The sequence below is a fragment of the Diceros bicornis genome, unplaced genomic scaffold, assembly GCF_020826845.1.
Source record: "Diceros bicornis minor isolate mBicDic1 unplaced genomic scaffold, mDicBic1.mat.cur d_74_multi, whole genome shotgun sequence".
In the NCBI taxonomy this organism is placed as follows: Eukaryota; Metazoa; Chordata; class Mammalia; order Perissodactyla; family Rhinocerotidae; genus Diceros; species Diceros bicornis.
In genome coordinates this window covers 1,849,105-1,868,971 of record NW_026690930.1, presented here as the reverse complement: position 1 = coordinate 1,868,971, position 19,867 = coordinate 1,849,105, and the positions used below count along the sequence as shown (strand labels likewise).

The 19,867-nt window shown below is 45.7% G+C and overlaps 1 pseudogene; it reads left to right on the top strand.

Annotated features, from left to right (window-relative positions):
* The first annotated feature begins 219 nt into the window (after window positions 1–219).
* Window positions 220–1,132, top strand: LOC131402368 (small ribosomal subunit protein eS6-like; annotated as a pseudogene).
* The last annotated feature ends 18,735 nt before the right edge of the window (window positions 1,133–19,867 follow it).

Sequence of the window (19,867 nt, the reverse complement as noted above, 5' to 3'; positions counted from 1 at the left end):
GTTTGTTTCTTATGGATTCATGTTGCTTTGATCAATGTTGTTTGTGTGTCTGATCTTAATCTAAGTTTTTTGTTGTTTGACTAGTCCATCTGGTTAGACAGGATAGTGCAAAAAATTTGAAAATACTTTGGGAGTTGTCTTTTTAAATGATATTTGTTTTTATCTATTGCTTTGCTAAATTCCTACTGGGCTGGCAAAGAAGAGAAACAGAGGGAACACACAAGCAAAAATGAAGGGCACAAATGAATGAATAAATAATTGAGAGAGAAGGGATAGCTTCTCCTTAGAGAAAAATTCCAACTAATATATATAGAGGAATGAGGAAAATTGAAAGTCTTCATTAGCCTCTTTTTTTGTGGTGCCTCGGAGGTAGTCGGCTGCTTCAGGATGAAGCTGAACATCTCTTTCCCAGTCACTGGCTGCCAGAAACTCATGGAAGTGGACGATGAATGCCAACTTTGTACATTTTGTGAGAAGCGTATGGCCACAGAAGTTGCTGCTGACGCTCTGGGTGAAGAGTGGAAGGGTTATGTGGTCCGAATCAGTGGTGGGAATGACAAGCAGGGTTTCCCCATCAAGCAGGGTGTCTTGACCCATGGCCGTGTCTGCCTGCTGTTGAGTGAGGGGCATTCCTGTTACAGACGGAGGAGGACTGGAGAAAGAAAGCACAAATCTGTTGGGGGTTGCATTGTGGTTGCCAATCTGAGTGTTCTCAACTTGTTCATTGTGAAAAAAGGGGAGAAGGATATTTCTGGACTCGCTGATACTACTGTGACTCGTCGTGTGGGGCTCAAAAGAGCTAGCAGAATCTGCAAACTTTTCAATCTCTCTAAAGAGGATGATGTCCGCTAGAATGTTGTGAGAAAGCCCCTAGACAAAAAAGGTAAGAACCTAGGACCAAAGCACCCAAGATTCAGCATCTTGTTCCTCCACGTGTCCTGCAACACAAACGGCGGCCTATTGCTCTGAAGAAACAGTGTACTAAGAAAAACAAGGAAGAGGCTGCAGAATATGCTGAACTTTTGGCCAAGAGAGTGAAGGAGACCAAAGAAAAACACCAGGAACAGATTGCCAAGAGACGGGGGCTGTCCTGAGAGCTTCTACCTCTAAGTCTGAGTCCAGTCAAAAATGAAATTTTCTAAGAGTAACAAATAAGATCAGATATCCAAAAAAAAAAAAAAAAAGAAGAAGAAAGAAAATCTTCATTAGACAAACACCGTATTGATAATTATCAGAGGCAAAATATATTGAAGGATGCTAAAATTAGTGGGTAAAAGTTTGAGGAGAAGCAGGATATTTGCATAGTCTCAGTATTTCCCCTAAAATATTTATTAATGACAAGGGAAGGGGAATAATTACATGGAGAAACTTGGCAGAGACCACCACGTCTCCTGACTTTATGCTCTGAGAAGGGCACAATGCCATTTCTGTGGTGTTCTTGCCAAAAATGCATAACCTTCATCTAAACATGAGAAAGCATCAGACAAACCCAAATCGAGGGATATATGACAAAATAACTCCACCAGTATCTCTGCCAAAGTGTCAAGGTCACGAAAGAGAGAGAAAGACCAAGGAACTATCTCAGATTGAAGGAGACTAAGGAGACTTGACAACTAAATGCAATGTGGGATCCTGGATTAGATCCTGCATCAGAAAATGGACCTTAGTGGAAAAATGTTAAAGTCTGTAGTTTAGTCACTAGTATTGTACCAACATTAATTTCCTGATTTTGATAACTGTACTGTGGTATGTAAAATGTTAACATTAGAGGAAGCTGGATGAAAGGTATATGGAAACTACTATTTTTGCAACTTTTCTGTAATTCTGAAATTATTTCAAATTTGAAAAGTCAAGAGGGCATTTATAGCAGTTCCCTAAATAACTCTGCATAGATGGTGGGAAAAAAAGATTTCGATGGCCTTGAAATATCTGGATAATATATCTTTCCAACTCAGTCCAATAACTCTTTACCTGGGCATATACAGTTTGAGAACTTTACCTCTTTTAAACGCATAGAAGATCATAGCCTTTTTCTATATGAAATACTCTATTTTTTCCTCATATGACATAGGCACTCAAAAAATATTTGTATAAAATGGAAATAATGATTGCTGCCCTGCTTTTCCCTGCTGAACTTACAGTGTGGTTATAAAGTGTAAAAAAGATAAAGGAAGTGGAAAGTATTTTGCAAGTTGTAAGCATTGTATCGGTGTAAGGTGTTATTTTGATTATTGATGGAAAATTGTCTAAGGTATTTTTGTAATTTAGATATACATCGAATCAGTTTCTCCTCTTACTTTCTCTTTACTCTAATCATATTTCCACATGTTTACCAGGCTTAAAATTTCAAAATTGCCCTTGAAAATAAGGACTGAAGGAGAGGGGATGGGTGTCAGTTACCAAAACTCCGGCTAGTCATCTTAAAACATGCCCTTCACCTTTGTCCTTCGCTTTTATTCTCTTCTATGCCGTAAGAAATTATAGACAAAAAAAGGAAAAAATTTAGAGCAGGGTAGGGCCCTAGAGTAATCTAACTCAGTTCTCTTAAACATACCTGATTATAAGAATCACATAGTGAGGTCATTTCGAATATGAATTCCTGGAACCCTGCAATCATAATCTATGGGAGGGAGCCTCAAATCTGTATTTCAAAAATGAGTTTCGGCTGGTTATTACTGACAAGCAAATTTAAAAGCACTGTCATTTTATAGATAAAGAAATCGAGACAAAATGACCAAATTTATTTAAAAAATAGCATACACTATCTGGTAGATATTAATTTCTGGAATATAGTCTAGAATAGGAAACAATTTTGTAAACAACTCTAGTACATACTTCACTAGGGGACCAAACAAAGCTGAATGCAACTAATTCTTCCTTGGGAGGAAGAGGATCAGGAAAGCCACCAGAGACTTTTGTAATACTGCACCTGCTGGATAGACAGCAGAGGGTGAATATTCCAAGAAGAAAGGACAATATGCAGAGACACATACATGTGCATGGCTTTCTCAGGGACTGGGAGTGGTCCAGTGGCCTGGACTGTGGTGTGCAGTGGTGTGATGGTGAAAGCTCAAAGAAGAAAGGCAGGCTGGGGCCAGAATTTGAAAGCCGGGAAGACCTTGCTAAAAGGTTTGTTCTTATATATCACCAGAAGCACAGGCAACAAAAGCAAAAATAGATAAGTGAGACTGCATCAAACTGAAAAGTTTCTGTGCAGCAAAGGACACCATCAACAGAATGAAGAGGCAACCTACAGAATGGGAGAAAATATTTGCAAACCAGTTATCCAATAATGGGTTAATATCTAAAATATATAAGAAGCTCATAAAACTCAATAGCCGAAAAACTAACAACCAATTAAAAAGTGGGCTAAAAACTTGAATAGACATTTCTTCAAAGACATACAGGGGTCTGCCCGGTGGCGCAGCGGTTAAGTGTGCGTGCTCCGCTTCGGCGGCCCGAGGGTTTGCAGGTTTGGATCCTGGTAGCGCACCGACGCACAGCTTGTCAAGCCATGCTGTGGTGGTGTCCCATATAAAGTAGAGGAAGATGGACACAGATGTTATCCCAGGGCCAATCTTCCTCGGCAAAAAGAGGAGGGTTGGCATCCGATGTTAGGGTGCCATCCGATCAGGGCTGATCTTCCTCACAAAAAAAAAAGACATACAAATGGCCAACAGGTATACGAAAAATGCTCAACATCACTAATTATCAGAGAGATGCAAATCAAAACCACAATGAGATATGACCTCACACCTGTTAGGATGTCCATTGTCAAAAAAACAGAAAATAACAAGTGTTGGTAAGGATGTTGAAAAATTGGAACACTTGTGCACTGTTGATGGTAATTAAAATGGTGCAGCCACTACAGAAAACAGTATGAGGTTCCTCAAAAAATTGAAAATAGAACTACCATATGATCCAGCCATCCTACTTTTGGATATTTATTTAAAAGAATTGAAAACAGAATCTCAAAGATATTTTGCGTTCCCATGTTCATTGCAGCATTATTTACAATAGGCAAGAGGTGGAAACAACTTACATGTTCATTAACAGATGAATGAATAAAGAGAATGTGGTACATACATACAATGGAATATTATTCAGCCTTAAAAAAGAAGAGAATGCTATCGTATGCTACGATATGGATGAACCTTGAGGACATTATGCTAAGTGAAATAAGTCAGTCACAGAAGGACAAATACTGCCTGATTCCACTTATATAAGGTATCTAAAGTAGTCAAACTCATAGAAACAGAAAGTAAAATGGTGGTTGCCAAGGGCTGATGGGGGGTGGGCTGGAAGTGGGGAGTTGCTGTTCAATCCTGTATTTTCTATTTCCATTTAAATCATAACAATTAGCTAGTTTCTTGAAGTTGAATTCTGAGAATAATCTTGGACCTCTCCCTCAAGATTTTCCTTTTCTTCCTTTGTGCCTTCCTTCTTTCTCTCCTTGTTTCCTTCCTTTCCATAGTTATTTGCCAGGCGCTGTATTAGTCATTGATAGTACTAGTGAAAAAGCAGATGCAGCCCCCATTCCTCACGGAGCTTATAATGTAGTGGGGAATACAGATAATAAACATAATAAATGAATAAAATAATTACAGTTTGTGAGAGGTGCCATAAAGAAAATGTATAGGGTGATATGATAGAAATTTGCTAAGGTAAAGGAGCTGGAGGAGCCTAATTCAGGTGGGCCTCCTGAAACTGAGTCTTGAAGGATGAGAAAGCCAATGTCAAATGCTGCCAAAACATGAGCAATTATAAACATGAAAACTTTTTGTTCTGAAACAATCACTGTTAAGAGAAGGAAAAGATAAACCTACAGACTGAGAGAAAATATTTAGAAGTCTCATTTCTGACAAAAGACTTCATATTCATTGCATGTTCATTGCAGCATTATTTGCAGTGGCCAAGACATGGAAACAACCTAAGTGTCCACTGATGGATGAATGGATAAAGAAAATGTGGTGTATATATACACTGAAATATTATTCAGCCATAAAAAGGAATGAAATCTTGCCATTTATGACAACATGGATGGACCTTGAGGGCATTATGCTAAGTGAAATGTCAGACAGAGAAAGACAAATACTGTAGGATTTCACTTACATGTGGGATCTAAAACAAACAAACAAACAGGCTCATGCCTACAGAGAACAGATTGCTGGTTGCCAATGTTGAGGGGTGGGGGCGTGGTGGGCAAAGTGAGTGAAGGAGATCAAAAGGTACAAATTTCCAGTTATAAAATAAATAAGTAGTGGGGATGTAATGTACAGCATAATAACTATAGTTAATACTGTACCGCATAGTTGAAAGTTGCTAAGAGAGTAAATCTTCAAAGTTCTCATCACAAGAAAAAATTTTGTAGCTATGCATGGTGACAGATGTTAACTAGACTTATTGTGGTGATCATTTCCCAATATATACAAATAGCAAATCATTATTTTATACACCTGAAACTAATATAATGTTATATATCAATTATACCTCAATAAAATAAGACTTTTATTCAGAATGTAAAGAATTCACAAAATTCAACAAGAAATAACTCAAAAGACAGAAACATAAGTTTTGAACTGACACTTTACTCAAAAAGACATATTGATGGTAAATAATCATATGAAAAGATGCCAATACTCATGATGGAAACACAAAGTAAAATCACAATGAAACACCACTATACGTCTATTAGAAGGTAAAAAAAAAAAATCCTGACACTACCAAGTGTTGACAAAGATGTGGAACAACTGGAATCCTCATGCTTTGCTGATAAGACTGTAAAACAGTATGGCCACTTTGAAAAACTGTTTAATAGTTTTTTTAACAAACAAATTTAAATATATACAGTGCTTATATGTTTACTTATTCTTATATGGGAGTAGCAGTCTTACTCCCAAATATTTACCCAAGAGAACTAAAAACTTATGTGCACACAAAAATCTGTACACGCATGTTTATTTCAGCTTTATTTTTAATTGTTAAAACTTGGAAACAACTCCAATGTGAATAAATGAATCAACAGTTTGTGGTATATCTATACACTGGAATACTACTTAGCAACACAAGGGAGAAAGTAACCCTGATGGATTCATGCAACAACATGTGTGAATCTCAAAGGTATTTTGTTAAGTGAAAGAAGCTAGAACCCAAAGGCATCATATGGTATGACTCCATTTATATGACATTCTGGGAAAGGCTAAACTATTGAGATAGAAGGCAAATCTGAGGTTGCCAGGAGTGGGGTGTGGGGAGGGGTTGATCACAAAGAGGCAGCAAGCAGGAATTTTTGGGGTGATGAAACTTTTTGGATCATGACTGTGATGGTATACACAGTTCTATGCATTTGTCAAAATCCATAGAAATATACATCACAAAGAGTGAATTATGTAAATTTAAAACATGTAAAGTGTTATTATTGATTTCTAGTTTAATTCCATTGTGGTCTGAAAGCAGGCATTGTATGATTTCTATTTTTTTAAATTTGTTGAGGTGTTTTATGTCTCAGGATGTGGTCTATCTTGGTGAATGCTCCATGCAAGCTTGAGAAGAAAGTGTGATCTGCTATCATTGGATGAAGTGCTCTATAGATGTCAATTATATCTAGTTGATTGATGATGCTGTTGAGTTCAACTGTGTCCTTACTGATTTTCTGCCTGCTAGATCTGTCCATTTCTGAGAGAGGGGTGTTGAAGTCGCCAACTATTATAGTGGATTTGTCTATTTCTGCTTATAGTTCTATCAGTGTTTGCCTGACATTGTTTGACACTCTGTTGTTAGGCACATGCACGTTCAGAATTGTTATGTTTTCTTTGAGAATTGACCCCTTTATCATTATATAATGCTTTTATTTATCTCTGATAACTTTCCTTACTTTAAAGTCTGCTCTGTCTGAGATTACTATAGCTACTGTTGCTTTGTTTTGATTATTGTTAGCATGGTATATTTCTCTCTGCCCGTTTACTTTTAATCTATATGTGTCTTTGTATTGAAAGTGGGTTTCTGGTAGACAACATATAGTTAGGTCATGTTTTTTGATCCCTTCTGACGTTCTCTGTTTTTTAAGTGGTACATTTAGATCATTGACATTTAAAGTGTTTTTTGATATAGTTGACATATACTTACTATATTCATTACTGTTTTCTATTTGTTTCTCTTGTGTGTTGGTTTTTTTTGTTTGTAAGGAGGACTAGCCCTGAGCTAACATCCGATGCCAATCCTCCTCTTTTTTCTTGAGGAAGACTGGCCCTGGGCTAACATCCGTGCCCATCCTCTTCTACTTTATACGGGACGCCGCCACAGCATGGCTTAGCAAGCTGTGCGTTGGTGCACGCCTGGGATCCGAACCTGCGAACCCCAAGCTGCCGCAGCAGAGCACGCACAGTTAACCACTGCGCCACTGGGCCGGCCCCTGTTTCTTTTGTTTTTTGTTCCTGTTTTTGTCTTCCACTCTTTTTCTGCCTTTTATGGTTTTAATTGAGCATTTTGTATGATTCCATTTTCTCTCCTTTCTTAGCATATCAGTTACAGTTTTTTAAAACTTTTTTAGTGGTTACCCTAGAGTGCAATATATATTTACAACTAATCCAAGTCCATTTTCAAATAACACTATACTACTTCCTGGGTAGCATAAGTATTTTATAATAACAAAATAATCCTAATTCCTTACTCCCATCCCTTGTATCATTGCTGTTATTCATTTCACTTATATGTAAGCACACATAAGCATACATATTCGTAAGCGTACATAATCAAATACATTGTTATTTTAAACAAACTGTTATCTGTTAGATAGATTAAGAATAAGAAAAATAAGAGTTTTTGGTTTACTTTCAGTTATTCCTTCTTCAACTCTCATCCTTTCTTTATGTAGATCTGAATTTCTGACCTATATTATTTTCCTTCTCTCTAAAGAACCTCTTTTAACATTTCTTGCAGAGCAGGTCTATTGGCAACATAGTCCCTCAATTTTTGTTTGCCTGAGAAAGTCTTTATTTCTCCTTCACTTTTGAAGAATAATTTCATAGAGTATAGAATTCTAGGTTGGTGGGGTTTTTTCTCTGAACACTTTAAATATTTTACTCAACTTTCTACTTGCTTGCATGGTTTCTGAGAAGTTAGATGTAATTCTCATCTTTGTTCCTCTATAGGTAAGATGTTTTTATACTCTGGCTACTTTCAGGATTTTTTCTTTATTTTTGGTTATAATTTGAAGATATACCTAAGTGTAATTTTTGGGGGCATTTATCTTGCTCAGTATTCTTTGAGATTCCTGGATCTGTGGTTTGGTGTCTGACATTAATTTGGGAAAATTCTTGATCATTATTTTTCCAAATATTTCTTCTGTTCCTTTCTCTCTTTTTTCTCCTTCTGGTAATCCCATTACACGTATGTTACATCTTTTGTAGTTGTCCCACAGTCCTTGGATAGTCTGTTTTTTTTTTTTTTTTCAGTCTTTGTTCTTTTTGCTCTACAGTTTTCAAGGATTCTATTGATATATCCTCTAGCTCAGAGATTCTTTCCTCAGCCATGTCTGGCCTACTAATAAGCTCCTCAAAGCCATTCTTCGTTTCTGTTACAGTGATTTTTATTGCTAGCATTTCTTTCTGAATCTTTCTTAGGGTTTCCATCTCTCTGCTTACATTACCCATCTGTTCTTGCATGCTGTTTACTTTATCCATTAGAGCTCTTAGCATATTAATCACAGTTGTTTTAAATTCCCAGTCTGATGATTCCAACATCCTTGCCATGTTTGATTTTGATACTTACTCTGTCTCTTCAAATTATGTTTTTTGTGTTTTGGTATATGCCTGGTAAATTTTCTTGATAGCTGTATATGATGCACTGGGTAAAAGGAACTGCTGTAAATAGGCCTTTAGTGATGTGGCAGTGAGGTGTTGGGGAGGGGAAGCATTCTATAGTCCTAAGATTAGGTCTCAGTTTTTCAGTGAGCCTATGCCTCTGCACTGTGAACTTCATGACTGTTTCTCAGTTTTTTTTTTCCCCCTTAGGTGAGACAGGATGGCTAGAGTGGGCTGGAGTTGGGTATTTCCCCTCCCCTAGGTCAATTAGGCTCTGATAATACTCCAGTAGGTTAAGCTCTTGTTAGGCAGTTTTCCCTGAGGGTGGGCCTTGTTAAGAAGAACAGAGTGCTCTGGAGTATTTCAGAATGGCTCCTTTTCCCCTCCTCCTGCCAGGAGCACAAGGGGATTTTTCTCAGATACTTACTGTGGGAACCTAGTCAAGCTCCTGGAGGTAATCTCACAATGTTCTGGGGGCCCCTCTATGGCTGGATCACCCCAGAGTTCTTCACTTTCAGAGTTGTCCACACTGAGCCTTCACCAATCTGTCCATTACAGTTCAGGTTTTCCTACCCTGGCGCTGGTTCTGGAGGTGGTTTCTGCGCGAGTCTCTGCTCTGGTGAGCTGCGGCTCTCTGTGTTTGCCTGTCCATCTCTCCACTCTTGGGGGCAGCAGTTTACCCTGTGTCCTCCCCTGTCTTATGGATCCAAGAATAGTTGTTTGTTGATTTTTCAGTCTGTTCAGCTTTTTGCTTGTTATCAGGATGGAGCGGTAACTTCCAAGCTCCTTACGAGCAGAACTGGAAACTGAAAGTGAAAACATATAAATTTTTTAAAAATCAAGCAAGATAAGGGTCAGGAAAAAACTTGTGGATTTTTAAAGTTGTGTGTGTCATCAGTGACTGAGCAGTTTTGATGAAGTGGAGCTCATTGAATCCAAATTGCGCTATGTTTAAGAGGAAGTGAGATGAGTAAATGGAAACATGTAGTGTAGACAACTCTTTCAAGATGTTTGACTATAAAGTGGAAAGGGAAATAGCTGGATGAGAATGTGAGTCCATAAAAGTTTTAAATTTTTTATGTGAGACCGATTAGGACTAAAACTAACAAAAATGTATAAGACTTCTACTGAGAAAATTGTAGAATTTAATAAAAGATATAAAATGGCCAAATAAGTAGATATATCATGTTCACTGACGGGATAACTTAATGTTATGAAAAATTTCTGTGTTCCCTGAATTAATTTATAAATCCAAACAATCTCAATAAAAATGCTAATAGAATTTTTGTGTGTGTGGATTTTGCCAAATGGATTCCAAAATTCATTAGGACAAGGAAATATATAAGAATGCCAACATATGGGGCCGGCCCAGTGGCATAGTGGTTAAGTTCTTGCACTCTGCTTCAATGACCTGGGGTTCGAGGATTCGGATCCTGGGCGTGGACCTACACACTGCTCATCGAGCCATGCCGTGGCAGCATCCCATACACAAAATAGAGGAACGTTGGCACAGATGTTAGCTCAGGGACAATCTTCCTCAAGAAAAAAGAGGAAGATTGGCAATAGATGTTAGCTCAGGGCCAATCTTCCAAAAAAAAAAAAAAGAATGCCAAAACAATCATTGAATATATTAGGAATTGCCTTATCAATTTTCAAGACACATTATAAAGCTGTATTAATAGAAGCAGTTTGGTACTGGTGCAGGGATAGATATTCGAAATTGAGATGTGAGTGGGGTCCCTTTGAGGAAGAATGCTATAACCCTGCCAACATAGTATACTGTAAATCTTCCTCTTTGCCCTTCTGAAAGTGACCTGGGACCCTTTACCAAGGTATCTGTGCATGGGAAGAGGGAAACAGCCAGATTTTTTTGGAATGACTAAGATAGAATTGGAGTTGATGCTAATTCCTGGGGATCCCTAATGCTTTTTGGTCAAATAGTCAGAGTGGAGATTGAGAGAGATTAGATGATAAATAGTTCTTTGGTCTGATTCCTTCTCACAGTGGGCCCAGTGGGTCCACACATACAACCCAATAGGAATTCTCTTTGTATCTAAATTTTACCTGAATTTATAGTTCTCAAGAACACATTTGCAAACTAGCAGACTCTTCACACTGGCTCCCTGCCTGTAGAACAATGGCTTATATAACAGGAAAGACCAACTGGAAACCACTGGAATTTCCCTGTTCAACCAAAATAATAAATCAAAAGCAATATTGCATCCCTGAGGAAGTCTGTGGAGAGTAATGCCACCATGCAAGTCTTGAGAGATGCAAGTGTGTTGACTTGGCCTGTATGCATGGTAGTGGGGTTTAGGAGAGTGGTAGCAGATTTTCATACACTTAATCAGGTGGTGATCCTAAATGCTGCTGCTTTTACAGATGTAGTCTCCTTACTGGAGCAAAACAGCACAGTCTCTAAAAACTGGTATGCAACTATTGTTCTGGCAAATGCTTTATTCTCTCTACATCAACCAAGAAGTAATTTGCTTCCACATGATCGGGTCAACAAAACATTCACTGTTACTTTCGGCTCTAGCCCTCTCTGTCATAATCGAGGCTAAATAATCCATGAAATCATGCTAATAGATTTGTTGGGCAGGAAGTAGCAAATACCCTGGAAGCTTTAGTAAGATATATAAGTGGGAGATAAACCCCATGAAGACTTGGTGGGTTTGTAGGGCTCTAGGGTTCTGGGGCATACTGAGATCCCTCCTTCAATGTGAAAGTTAAGTTGATGTATCTTCCACCTATTAACATTAAAAAAGATCCAATGCTTTGTGGGCCTCTTTGGGTTCTGGAGCCAATATGTGTCTCATTTGAGTGATTTACTTTGCATATTTACTGAGTTTCAAATGGGGCTCAGAGCAAAAGAAGTCTCTGAAGCTGGTCCAGGGTACAGTATAAGCTATTCTACCATTTAGGCCATATGAATCAGCAGGTCTTTGGCATTTAGGGCTGTTTTCGGGATCTTCTGGCAGGCCTCCACAAGAGAATGACAATGCATACACCTAGGATTTTAAAGCAAAACCATGCAGATATCCATTTTCCTTTTGAGAAATGGCACCTTTCTTGCTACTTGGTGCTGGTTGGGACTAAATACCTAATTATGGGACAGTCTGAGATGACTGTTATGAACTGGGTATTATCTGATCCATAAAGCTCTAGAGTTGGGCGGGAATAGCAGCACTTCATCATAAAGTGACATGAAACAAGGGGGAAAAGGACTTCCAAGGGCATGGGCCAGGTCCCAGGAGGATTCCAGTCTAGGCGAAGGGTGAACAGGAAGCCCTAGAGGCGGCCTGATGGGGGTGTCCTGTCGGCCCTTAGTCCATCTGCACATGGTCTTCCTCTGTCCTTGTCCGTTCCACATGCAAAGTTTTATCTTTTTACATTTTTTCCTCATTTAGTGTTGATGCGAATCCAGACACTGATTAGAAAACGGCAAGTTCCAATATCTGATCAAAGAAACCTCAACAAGAGAAGCAAAAAACATTCCTTCTTCCTGGAAAGCTGTAGAAAGACAGCCGCTGTCCTGGGGAAGGACATGGTCCTGGTAAGTGCTATTTGAAAGACACCCACATTTCAGTGGTTATTGTTTTGCCTGGGAAAGTCCCTCCAACCTCTACATCCAGGGAGATCTGAGGGGCTGTCTCTGCTCCTGGCCCAGGTGAACCACAGTGAAATGCACCTGTCCTCTGAGGAAGGGGGACTTGAGGGTTTCATTCAGTAGCCAGGGAGGAGGGTGGCCCTCCTCCATTCTCCCACATACAATAAGCTGTGACGATACACAAGTTCTTCATTCAAGGAGGAAAGTGAGATTCTGTGTCTCATTTACATGAGCATAAGAAGTGAAAGAACCACACCACAACACCCAGGCTGTGAAAGAAACAGGATATAATGTAAGAGTCAAATCTACCATTTACTGTTAAAGAAATAATATCACTCCTTCCCAATGGGTTAACAGTGGCTGGCGTGGTGATGTCAGGGAGAGGGAGGGGGTGGTGCCCTCCTTCTCGGGATTTAGGAGAAACCAGGGGAAGTCTTAGGATGTCCTCGTTCACTCAGGGTGGGAAGAGCTGGCCCGGTGCACCCCGAGGGCGCCAGTGTCCCTGCTGGTCAGGAGGAGCTGCACTTGTGGTCTCCAGAGTGTGATGGCTCATCGCCAAGGGCATGGTGGCTGAAGAGAAGAAACAGACTATTTTGGGGATCCTTCCTGAGAATCATGGCACAACTCCCTGTTCCCCTGCACTCTGATCCAAACCCTGTACCGAGTGCTCAGTCCATCAACAGCACCTCGTTTGTCCCTGATGCAGGAGGCATCATTTAGCATCACCCATTTCAGAGGATGCAACTGAATCCCAGAGAGGAGAGGGGAGCGGCCTGTCCCAGGCCTGCTCAGCAGTGGAGCTGGGATCCAGTCCCATGCTTAGCCCGAAGCTGTACTGAGCCCCTGGAGTCAGTCGCTCCTGGTCCCAACACTCACTCGGCCCTGAACTGGAGGATGTCCGGTTCCTCTTCCTCATGAAGAGCCGCATTTTGCTCGCCTTCTGGTGTGCGGGCTCCAGCTGGCAGGAGACCCAGTAGCTACAGGACAGAGTGGACCTGTGAGCTACCAGGAGCCACACCTCAGGTGCCCCTCCCAGAGCCTGCCAGCAGCTGAGTCCTGGTGCCCCATGGGTCACCACGCTACGAGTTCTGTGGCTGATCAGCGAGCCAGGCCACAGGCTCTGGAGCTGGCCATCAGAGAGAGTCTGCCCTGCCCTCACCCAAGTCCTGTCCCCCTCACCTCTCATGGACACTGATGGGCTCCATGGCTTGGAACCAGGCCCCAAATCGCTCGTCGGGCTCCAGGTCATAGGCATTTGCAGCCTGCTGGAGCAGCTGGATCCTCCGGATGAGTTTGAGTTTCTGGGAGGAAGGACAGAATGCAGACAGGGCTTGGGTAGGGGACGCTGCCAGGGACTTGTGCAGAGTGAGGATCTGGTCTGGGGTCTGTGCTCACTCGGGAACCCTCCTTCCTTCCCACTCCATTCAGGACTTGCCTGTCCTCACAGTTGGCTTGAATTACTTCCTCATCCAGAAAGGTGTCCTTGATGCCAGCCCCTCCCGCACCCGCCAACATGATGGGATCCCCAGCTTTGTGGATCTGACTCTCCCAATAAATGTAAGACCCAAGGGATGAGGCCAGAGAAAGTCTTGCCAGGCGAGGTCTCTGATTTCCACATCCCCACCCTCCCCATAGCTGCTCACCTCACACCATTTCTGGAAGTTCACCCGATTTCCCTGGAAGGGAGACAGCCAATGTCCATCAGAAACAGCCCCCTAAGCCCATAACCAAGCCCCATCCCACCCCTTCTCAGGCTGCAGGAATGTCAGGGCCCAGCAGAGGGCAGACCTTCCACAAAGAGAACTTGACACTGGGCCAGGCTCTGGGCTCCAGGGCAGGAGGGACAGGGGAGCTGAGGCCAGAGACCTTATGTAGCACACCCTCTCTGATGACAGACGGGGAGACTGAGGCCTCAGGGAGGAAGGGACAGCTGGAACACAGAAGTGCTTCCTCACTTGCAGGGGCTGATGGCACTCCCCCAGGGGCAGGGCCCGAGGGGGAGGCTGAATCCATCTCAGACACAGCCTCCTGCAGCTCTGCAGGCAGGCAGCTATGAGCTTCACCAGCCCAGGTAGACTGGTGTGGGGCTTATGCGGAGCGTCTATTCACGCATTGCTAAGATGTGCCTGACTCCCCAGCTCCCAGGGGTGGCCATGGGGCTCTCATGAGAGGAGGTTTGCCAGATACTGAGAGCTCAGGTCCCAGTGCAGGGCTCTCGCCTCCGAAACCTCAGGATCCTGCTCCCTGTCTCCACCACCAGGCTCACTCACTTCCAGGTCATCCTCCATCCCAATGTCCAGCAGCTTCAGGTGATAGAGGAACATGCCCAGGAAGGGGACGACACCCTGTGAAATCAGGGTGGGAGTGGTGAGATGAGTCCCACCTCTCAGGTGCCCCCATGGACCCTCCCCCAAATCCCTTCACCCCAGCCTCCTGCCCACCACAGACTCCCACAGAGAACAGCCTAGGACCCTCAGCGGCCTCCCCCCAGTTACCCCCTCCAGGACCACCCAACTTCCCCAGTCACCTCCCAGGGGCGGCTTTTGGCAAATCCCAGGGTATGTGGTCCCTGCTCCTCCCCACCCTAACCCATCCTGGGCCCAGCCCTTCCAGGCCTCCTCCTGGTCACTTCCAGGGCAGGCCTTTCAGGCTCTTGGGCTCCTGGAGCTGGGCTGGAGGAGGAGGGACCCCTCTCTTAGGGAGGCCTCCAGCCGTGAGGTGAGTGACCCCTCCTCTGACACCTGGATCCTCCCCCTCAGGCCACCTCACCTGCTGCTGCTGTCTCTCCTGGGCTCCCTGGGGGTCCATCTGTAGGGTGGCCCTCACAGATATCACCTCCTGCAGGGTCAAGGACAGGCTCAGGGAGGCCATGCTACCTTTCCCGTGTCTCCCAGGACCCTGATCCTGGACCCTGGACATCTGGTGTCTATGGCTGCTCCCATTCCAGGGTGCCCTGATTCTAGATCACTCCCAGCTCCAACACTCCCTCCTCTGTGCCCTCAGGCCTGCCCAGGCCCCTAAGCCTCTCTCCTCATCAGGAAAGTGTGAGGAGGACTCCCCATGCCTCCCAGGGTCCCCTGAGGACTCAGTGTCATCTGACTGTCACCAGTGCTGTCCCCTCCCCCCTCGAGGAGGAGGAGCACAAAGCTCCTGCACATTTCTCTCCCCCTTGTACCTCATCACCCGTGTGAGGCCTGCACCACAGATCATCTCCCTCTATTACCCAGATGAGGAGACCGAGGCCCACAGAGGGGCAATGACTTGCTCAGGGGACCACAGAGGAGACCGCTCCCCCTCCCAGCCAGAGGCCCTGACCCTGGCCTTCACTCCTCCTCCAGACACACCTCGGACCAATGTCCTGTCCTCTGGACTCTCGGGGTGTGTTGAGGCCCTCAGTCAACCTGAGCCATGGATGGAGAGGCACAAGGTGTCTCGGGGTCCCATGCAAGTGGCTTCTGTGTTTTCCAGCCCCCTGGGATTCTCTGACACCAGGCTGGACCTGAGGCCATGCCAAAGTCCTCAGCTCCATGGATCCCCTCAGGATAGTCCCTGCACAGAACTCCTCCTTCACTCACTCAGGAAGGGAACCCCTATGTGCCACATCTGAGTGAAAGTGTAGGGGGTGACCATGGCACTGTGTAATGGTGACATTTGCATCCTTTTTCACTTGGACATTTCTAATGTCCCTTCTCCTTTCTCAGCTCTCATGTTTGAAGTCTGTGGTCTGAGCTTTTGCACAATCCTTAGGCCCCTCCTGCCAGGGCCTCGATGGAGGCCATTAAGAATCTGTCAGGAAGGTCCATTAAGAATCTGTAGGTTCCTCTATAATTCTCATTGCCATCTGGGGCGTATCCTTGTCGACAAGGCACCGGGGGAGACTCACTGGTTTGTCAGCAGTGACCACTATCGGGCTAGAGTGCACAGTCCCAGAGAGCACACAGTTCTGTCCCAGATCCACCATTTGGCCCAAGGCTGTGCAGCCCCTGTGTCCACAAGGCCTGTGTGACCTCACAGTGCCCATCCCTGGGACAGGCAGAATGCCCTCCCCTGTGAGGTGCAGTGAAGACAGAAGGAGCAGGAGGGGCCTGGCTTCCTGAGGACAGACTGGGTTGCTTTAGGAAGAAAGGAACCCCCACCCACTCCATCCACCCACCAGCCTGGAGGATGATGAGGGCCAGCTGATGGGTCCGCATGGAAGCCAGACACCTGCTCATTCTGCCAGCTCCTCACCTCTTGGAACAGTCCAGGCGACACCACTGTATCCCATGACCAAGGCCTCCTGCCCCAAACAGTCCCCACTTGCCCCTGCAGCTCACACCCCCGCTTCCTGTCCAGCTGGACAAGACAGACCGTTATTTCTCGGGGAACCTTAAGTGAAAAACTTACCAAAGCACATCCTGCCTGGTCCCTCCCCACCTCACCTCCCATCCTTCCAGTTCTCCAGCCTCCACTCACCTCCTTGAGAAGCTTCCTGCTCTCCCGGTGGCATGTTTGGAGGATGTTTTTAAGCATTTGACAGTTCTTCCTGAGGAGGGAAAAAAGGAAAGAAACACTGTGGAGTGGTTTGAGGGTAAACCCCTTTTGTTTGAAAACCCAGAAGATCCAGACAGCCTGGGTGAGCATTTTCACCGTGTCCTCTGAGCCCTGAGGTGTCTGGGACTGGGGAGGGGGCTCTCCTATTGTCACCTGGGGCCTCCATTCTCTTATTTTCTCAGCAGATGTGTTTTAAACAGTCTTAATTTCATGTGGACAGAGAGTTCTGTTGCTGCAAACACTTGAAAATCTTCAATTTGGTTCAAGCCATGATCTGTCACTTAGGGAAACTGATTCCTGAAGCAGAACCACTGGCCTAAGTTTTCAGAAAGACTTCCAGCCTGCCAAGCAGGTCAGACCCTATCCCCAGGGTTTGCTGTCTCCCAGGAGGTCCCAACTGATTGAAGGGCAATGCCAGCCCTGTGGGGGGTGTCTGGTCCACCCAGGTGGTGCTCGCATGGAGAGAGGCCTACCCACCTGGACACCTGTCTCCACATCTCTTTTAAACGTTGAATGGAGGGGCCCTGCAGAGCCCAGAGGATCGCATGGAGAGAGGAAAGGTTCCTCAGGCCTTGGCATTCCTGGGGAAGGAAAGAGAATGAGCTGTGAGGGGGAGCTGGAGCCCTGCTTCCTCTGGCTTCTGTCGCCTCATTGACGTCTCCTATCGTGGATGAGACAGCAGCTCAGGGACCCGGGAAATGCACAGCTGGAATCTGATGAGGAATACTTCCAGGGAGGAGGATTTCAGCTCAAGCCAAGGAAGGAACCCAGGAAGGGATGAGCTTCCCAGCACAGGGACCAGGAGTCAGGTCATCGAGGCCTGGCAGGAGGGGCCTGAGGATTGTGCAAAAGCTCAGACCACGGACTTCAAACATGAGAGCTGAGAAAGGAGAAGGGGCAGTTCCCCCGACTCCAGAGAGGGGCTCCCAGGGCCTCCCACATCTTACCTTGGCCACCTGGATCCAGAGCTCCACCACCCTGGCCCTGTCCTGGGCTGTCATGCTCGGGTCCCCAATGCAGGTGGTGATGACACATTCGACCACTCTGTTAAAGTGCGTCGTGGTGGCATGGATGCTGGGTGCCAGGTGCTCATTGCCCCTGTTGTCACACTGGGACCAGATGGAGTCGAGGAAGTCGTGGGGCCTCACTGTCTTGAAGAGCTCCTGGGGAGGACAGGGAGTGTCACCCAGCCCTGCCACAGCCCAGCTCAGCATCTGCAGCCCCAGTCCCAGGCCAGGTCAGTGGTGAGAGCTGGAGATCAGGAAGCTGAGAATGCGGCCTGAGGCTTGTGGGAGTCCCTGGGTGTTGCCTGTGTCCCCTGAGGGCACCCAGCACAGGATGACCCAGGAACCGATACTGTGGCGCAGGGAAGTGGCATTTGCTCGTCGCCCAGTCTCACTTCCTCCAAGCACCAGAACTCAGCTCCTTCCTGACCATCTCTAGGGGCATCTTCCACCCATTCTGACCATCCTGGGGTCTGACTCCTCTTTCAGATGCACATTCCCCCAAGGCAGCAACAACCACGGGCTTTGTTTGTCTGCCTTGTAGTCATGTACACATTAAGTGCCTAATTAGCGTTGAGGCTGTTGAGGCCTCCTGGGCAAATGAGTGAACTACCCAAGGACGAGACAGCACTTCAGTGTGCTCCCCTCCGCCACCAAAGCGCCGACTCTGCCCAACTTCCTCTCTGCTCCACCTCATCCACCTGCACAGCCACTCTGCATGGCAGCTGCTCTCAAAGTCCATCCCTACTGTCCACATGAGGACAGCAAAGGCTTGGGAGTTAAGAAGGCTGCTCAGGTCACATGAGGGTAAGTGGGGAAGCAAGAGGTTGGACCGAGATCATGGGATTCTGGATCAGGAAATGGCAGGTGTGGGGCAGCTGATGGCACAGGGAAGGCCGGCCCCACCTGCCCTGAGAGCCCCGCTGCTCACCACATCCATCAGTGTCAACTGCTCTGCCACCAGCCGGGGAGGGAACTCCAAGAAGTCAGGCTTCTCCTCCCTCAGCAGGTTCTTGGTGGTCACATCCCAGGGGCAGGCGGGCTCTGGGGCTGGATCTGGCTCTGCTGTTATCTCTCCAGGTGGAGGGAGGATTCTCCCTGGAGCCAATGGTCCAGCTGGCTCCAGCTCAGGAGCTGGCACTGGGGCTGGAGCTGATGTTGGTGGTGGCTCTGGCCCTGGAGAGACTGGTGGAGGTGACACTGGCTCCAGCTCTAGCACAGGTGGTGGAACTAGAGCTGGAGCTGGATCTAGCCATGGAGCTGGCCCTTGCTCTGGCTCTGGAGCTGGAGGGAGCTCTGGAGATGGTACTGCAGCAGGAGAAAGAAACAGTGTCACTCAAGTAGCTGACTTCCCCTGTGCCTGTCAAAGCCAGGAAAGACCCCACTGCCTTGAAGTGAACCAGGCCTCCGAACACTCTGCAAATTGTCATCCGAGACTGCAGTCGCCTCACCTTCCAGCTCTGCCTCAATGGGCCGTGGATGCTCCAGCTGGACCTGGAGAAGGTAGGCGTGGCCCTGCAGCTCCGAGCCAGGCAAGCTGAGATGCAGAGAGGCCAGCTTCATGCTGAAGCAGGGATAGTGCAGGAGCTCCCAGAAATCCTGCGCTGGGTCCAGGCAGGTTCCCACCAGAGAAGAGATGGCACTGGGGGAGGCAGTTGGGCAACAGAGTCAGAGGCCTGGCCTTTCCCTCCACACTTCTCACCCAAGACACCCTGGCTTGGGACTGGACCCTATGCCTGCCCCTCTCCATCCAGGTGAGAGCCACATGGCAGCCCTGACCCCTACGAGGCTGTCCTGGCAGTGGCAGGCCTGCTTATCCAGCAGGTTGACACAGAGTCTGTTGTGACTCTCTTCCCACTGACACTCTTCTCCTGAAGGTCTGGGACACAGCCCACCCCAGCCCTCCATGCACTTGTGCA